The sequence below is a fragment of the Elephas maximus genome, chromosome 11, assembly GCF_024166365.1.
Source record: "Elephas maximus indicus isolate mEleMax1 chromosome 11, mEleMax1 primary haplotype, whole genome shotgun sequence".
Taxonomy (NCBI): Eukaryota; Metazoa; Chordata; class Mammalia; order Proboscidea; family Elephantidae; genus Elephas; species Elephas maximus.
Window position 1 is genome coordinate 74,480,898 of NC_064829.1, and position 6,703 is coordinate 74,487,600.

Consider the following 6,703-nt stretch of genomic DNA (forward strand, 5'->3'; position numbering starts at 1 on the left):
GGCTTTCATTCAACAGAATACTTTTAAAACAAAATATAACTAACTTTTTTTAGTCATCTTCCAGCTGCAGAGGTCAACCTCCTAACATCCTTACTCACTGTTTTCTCCAGTTTAAGGAATATCTTCGTAGCATTGCAGCTTTATCTACATGGGTTGTCTGCATGTGTAGATTCTCTGTTGGATTAGTTATCAATCTATTCTTTTTAACTTTATTAGATTGAAGTAGAATCAATTAAAAGGACCTAATACGGGAGTAGGGTTTGTAGGCAGAAAGTGACATTTTAACCCTGAAAATTATTTTCTTTTTATCTTCTTTTATGGCTGTGTGATGTTTCATTTAAATAAATAATAAGGAATATTGATGAGAATAAAAACTGTATATGTGTAAATATGTAAGATTAATTCCAGCTTAAGCATTTATTTCTGCTAATACATTTGTTGTTCTTGTTAGATGTCGTCAAGTTGGTTCCAACTCATAACAACCCTATGCACAACAGAACAAAACACTGCTTGGTCCTGTACCATCCTCACAATTGTTGCTATGCTTGAGCCCATTGTTGCAGCCACATGTCAGTCCATCTCACTGAGGGTCTTCCTCTTTTTCCCTGACCCTCTACTTTACCAAGCATGACGTACTTCTCCAGGAACTGATCCCTCCTGACAGCGTGTCCAAAGTATGTGAGACGTAGTCTTGCCCTCCTTGCTTCTAAGAAGCATTCTGGTTGTACTCCTCCAAAATGGATTTGTTCGTTATTTTGGCAGTCCATGAAATACTCAATATTCTTTGCCAGCACCACAACACAAAGACATCCACTCTTCTTTGGTCTTTTTTATTCATTGTCCAGCTTTCACATGCATATGAGGCAATTCAAAACACCCTGGCTTGGGCCAGGTGTATCTTAGTCTTCAAGGTGACATCTTTGCTTTTTTAACACTTTAAAGAGATCTCTTGCAGCCAATTTGCCCAATGCAGTGCATCTTTTGATTTCTTGTTTGCTTCTTCCATGGGTGTTAATTGTGGATCCAAGTAAAATGAAATCCTCGACAACCTATTTCTTTTCTCCATTTATCATGATGTTGCTTATTGGTCCAGTTGTGAGGATTTTTGTTTTCTTCATGTTGAGGTGCAATCCATACCAAAGGCTGTGGTCTTTGATCTTCATCAGTAAGTGCTTCATGTCCTCTTCACTTTCAGCAAGCAAGGTTGTGTCATCTGCCTATAAAAAAAAATTTTTTTTTTTGTTGTTGTTAATGAGTCTTCCTCCAATCTTGATATCCTGTTCTCCTTCATATATCTTAACTGTCTTGTCTTCAGTCTTATAAGAGTAAGACTAGTTGAGCTCAATGATATCAACCTTTCAAGTAAACCTAATGAGGTACGCAAGACTAATTTAGCCAGCTTTATACCACTAATTGTGAGTTTTGGGTGGTGCGAATGGTTAATGCATTCAACTGCTAATCAAAATGTTGCAGGTTTGAGTCCACCCAGAGGTGCTTCTGAATAAAAGGCTAGTGATCTACTTCTGAAAAATGAGCCACTGAAAACCCTGTGGTGCACAGTTCTACTCTGACACACATGGAGTTCCTATGAGGTAGAGTCCACTCAATGGCAACTGGTTTATACCACTATTTCTAGTTTCTCACGCTAACCTTTTTCAAATTAATTTTATAAATAATTTCTAGCCTTTGTTTTAGAATAATTGAAGTAGATAACATAAGTGTTGTTGATTCTTCTAACTTGAAATCACAGGGACAAGTGAAGAAAAAGGTCTTAATTGGTGTGCTAAATTTTAAAACTCATATCCAGTAAAAACAGCTTTAGATGATTAAAATCCAAGCCTTTTCATAAAGACTAAATATGAAAGGTCTTTGTTACGCACTTTTCATTATAAGCGTGGAAATTGCACACTTATGGTAACATAAGTCTGCAATGATATGCTTTACTGTTTTTTTGTTTATAAAAATTAGGATTAGTAAAGTTCAAGATACTTGGATTACTATTGCTACTAATTTTAAAGCTACAAATAATTACTTGGGTCCACAAGAAAGCAACCTGGTCAAGATGTGATGGAATGAAACAGCTGACCTTTTGAGATTACACACATATTAATATTCAGAGTGTAAAGGTTATAAATGGCAAAATTTAGCAGTTAGTTTCATGAATGTTTCACTTGTTTTCAGGGTCACAAAGTAGGTGGGAAACTATATTGGTATTTTTCTGCTCCTGACCCACATCTACCCTCAAGCAAGTTGTCATCATGGTCATGTTTGAGACAGGGTGAATATCAGAGAGAAGTGTAATTTAAGATATAAAAATCAGTGTGTTTGATCAATAAATAAATAAACACAATTTTTTTTTTTTTTTTTTTAACTGAGTGCTGCTGGCCAAGTGGTGAAAGCAATCCATTGCTAACCAAAAGGTTGGTGATTCTAAACTATCAGCTGCTCCACAGGAGAAAGACGTGACAAGCTGCTTCTGTAAAGATTTACAGCATCGGAAGCCCTATGAGGTTGCTATGAGTCGGAATCAACTTGATGGCATTGGGTTTGGTTTTCTTTTTTTGTTTACAGTTAAAAGAGACAATTTAAAAAAAAAATGACTTTCATGTGGATATAAAAATAAATGTGCATCACAACGAGGTACCAGGCAGGTGTTATAACTGGTTCAAAAAGGAATCCAAAGAACAGACATATTTATAGATCAGGAATATGGAAATGAATATACAAATGGAGGCCAAATTACATTTTTTTCACAGTGGGGGAGAGAAGTCATTTGGACTTCTACTGGGTGGGAAAGCATTTGCATGTTTGGAGACAAAAATTATTTTGTATCACTATCAGCTCTTTATAATTTATAGGGTTATAAATTGCTCCTATGAGAAGCCCTGGTGGTACAGTGGTTAAGTGCTTGGCTGCTAACCAAAAGGTCAGTGGCTGTAACCCACTCAATGCCTCCACAGGAAAAGATGTGACAGTTGGCTTCCATAAAGATCTCAGCCTTGGAAACCATATGGTACAGTTCTACTCTGTCCTATAGTGTCGCTAGGAGTTGGAAATGACTCCATGGCAATAGGTTTTGGGTTTAAAATGCTCCCATGAGCTGTAGTGTTGTCCTTTACAAAATGCAGTTTTCTACTGAAGCATCTTTTTTTTTTTTTCCCCCTGCACTACTAGGTTTTGGATGCTTTAACATTTATTTTCAGGATAAATATATTTCAGAAATAGAATGAACTGGAAGAGATCAATATTTATGCCTCTTTTCAAGAGAGGTGATCCCATTGAATGCAGAAATTATCAAACAATATCATTAATATCACAAGCAAGCAAAATTTTGCTGAAGATCATTCAAAAGCAGCTGCAGCAATAGCATATGAATTAGGGAACTGTGAGAAATTCAAGCCTGGTTCAGAAGAGGATGTGGAATTAGGGATATCATTGCCGATATCAGATGGATCTTCACTGAAAGCAGAGAACACCAGAAAGATGTTTACCCGTGTTTTATTTACTATGCAAAGGCATTTACTAATGCAAAGGCATTAGACTGTGTGGATCATAATAAATTATGGATACAAGATTGTGAAAAATGGGAATACTGGAACACTTAATTGTGCTCACGAGGAACCTGTACATAGATCAGAGTCAGTCGTTCAAATAGAACAATGGGATACTGCATGGTTTAAAGTCAGGAAAGGTGTATCCTTTCACCACACCTATTCAATCTGTATGTTGAACAAATAACCCAAGAAGCTGGACTGTATGAAGAAGAATGGGACATCAAGATTGGAGGAAGACTCATTAACAACCTGCATTATGCAGATGACACAACCTTGCTTGCTGAAAGTGAGGAGGTCTTGAAGCACTTACCGATGAAGATCAAAGACCACAGCCTTCAGTATGGACTACACCTCAACATAAAGGAAACAAAAATCCTTAAAACTGGTTCGGCAAGCAACATCATGATAAACAGGGAAAATATTGCAGTTGTCAAGGATTCCATTTTACTTGGATCCACAGTCAACATCCATGGAAGCAACGGTCAAGAAATCAAAAGATGTATTTCATTGGGCAAATCTGCTGCAAAAAAGTCTTTAAAATGTTGAAAACCAATGATGTCACCTTGAAGACTAAGGTGTGCCTGACCCAAGCCATGGTGTTTTCAGTCACCTCCTATGCATATGAAAACTAGACGATGACTAAAGAAGACCAAAGAAGAATTGATGCCTTTGATTTGTGGTGTTGGAGAATATTGAATGGATTGCCAAAAGAGTGAACAAATCTGTCTTGGAAGAAGTACAACAAGAATGCTCATTAGCAGCAAGGATGGCAAGACTACATCTCACATACTTTGGACATGTTGTTAGGAAGGATCAGTCCCTGGAGAAGGACATCGTGCTTGGTAAAGTAGAGGCTGCAACAATGGGCTTAAGCATAACAATTATGATGATGGTGCAGGAACAGCCAGTGTCTTGTTCTGTTGTACATAGGGCCACTATGAGTCAGAACTGACTTGATGGCACCTAAAACAACAACTACATGTTTCAGAAATAGAATGAGCTGTGCTGTCAGAAGAACATGAATTCGAATCCTCTTTGCTACTTACTGTCTGAGTGATCTTAGTTATCTAATAACCCCAAGGCTCAGTTTCTCTTTGTGAAATAGAAGACATAAGTTCATATAATGAAGGTGTTTTTTGTTTGTTTGTGTCTTGAGGATTAAACGAAATAGGATAAGAACCAGGTGGAAGCTGCATGGGCTTTGCTGGTGAGCCTCAGAAGTCACCCAGGGTCACTTCTGCTGCATCCTACTGGTCTAAACAATCAGCAGCTGACCCAAATTTAAGCAATGAGGACATAGTCCCCACCTCTCAGTGGCAGGAATAGTGAGGAATGTGTGGTCTGTAAAACACATACAAACTATCAATACACTTGTTTTAATGGATGTTTTTTGACATCTAAGTCAAAAAGTTACAGAATATTTCCAAGAAAATGTAGTATATTAAAGTCCAGTGGGCTGCACACAAATATACTGAGCAATACAGCGCTGCCCAAAAATACAATGCTTAGAATTTTATATTCCTTGTAATGTTACTTCCTACTGGATGGTCATGTCATAGTTATTCTTTGTTAATTTTGAATAATCTACTCCTGTTTGTTCTGGTTCCAAGGCATGCTTCAAAGTTGAAAGAAAAAAAAATAGCAAAAACTTCTACTAAAAGGTTTTTGTAAGACATGTAGAATAGCACAGTCATACAAATAAGTCCTTCAACTTAATTTTACAGAACTTGAGGTTGTAAATTCACGTAAATTATATGGTGTATGTAGGTAATATGTTCCAAGAATAGTTCAGTGTCCATGTGTGAATTGTCCCCTTCTTGTGGGAGAAAAAAAATGAAATGCTAGGTCACTGGCTCTCAAATTACTCTTCCCTAATTTGATTCAAGGATTACCTTGTCAGAACGGCTGAAATTATGTTCTTGCCAATTAACTAAATCACTATGGTGACAAATATTGTCAAACTTATTTTACTACCAAAACTGTGGTTTTTATAAGGCCTAATATCCACTAGGCCTTTAAAAAGATGAAGAAATAGAAGATTTCTACCAACTTCTATAGTCTAAAATTGATCAAATATACAATCAAGATGTGCTGATAATTACTGCTGATTGGAAAGCAAAAGTTGGAAACAGAGAAGAAGGATTGGTAGTTGGAAAATATAGCCTTGGTGATAGAAACAATGTTGGAGATAGCATTATAGAATTTTGCAAGACCTATGACTTCTTTATTGCAGATACCTTTTTCTCAACAACATAAATGATAACTGTACACTTGGACTTCGCTGGTTGGAATACACAGGAATCAAATCAACTACATTTGTGGAAACAGACAATGGTAAAGCTCAATATCCTCAGTCATAACAAGGCCAGGGGCTGACTGCAGAACGGTCAACTGCTCATATGCAAGTTCAAGTTGAAGTTGAAGATCATTAGAACAAGTCCACAAGAGCCAAAGTACGACCTTAAGTATGTCCCACCTGAATTTAGAGACCATCTCAAGAATATATTTGACATGTTGAAAACAAGGACCAAAGACCAGATAAGTTATGAAATGATATCAAGGACATCATTCATGAAAAAAGCAAGAGGTCATTAAAAAGACAGGAAAGAAACAAAACACCAAAGTGGATGACAGAAGAGACTCTGAAACTTGCTCTTGAACATCGAATGACTTAAAAAAAAAAAAAGGAAGAAATGATGAAGTAAAAGAGCTGAATGAAAGATTTCAAAGGGTGACTTGAGAAAGAGTAAAGTATTATAATGGAATGTGCAAAGACCTGGAGTTAGAAAACCAAAAGGAAAGAATACTCTTGGCATTTCTCAAGCTGAAAGAACTGAAGAAAAAATTCAAGCCTCGGGTTACAATACTGAAGGATTCTGCAGTGAAAATATGAAGTGATGCAGGAGGCATCAAAAAAAAAAAAAAAATGAAAAGAATACACAGAGTCGCTAAACCAAAAACAATTGGTTGATGTTCAGCCATTTCAATAGGTAGCATATGATCAGGAACCAATGGTACTGAAGGAAGAGGTCCAAGCAGTGCTGAAGGCACTGGTGAAAAACAAGGCCCCAGGAATTGATGGAATACTAACTGAGATATTTCAACAAACAGAAGCAGTGCTGGAAGTGCTCACTCATCTATGCCAAGAA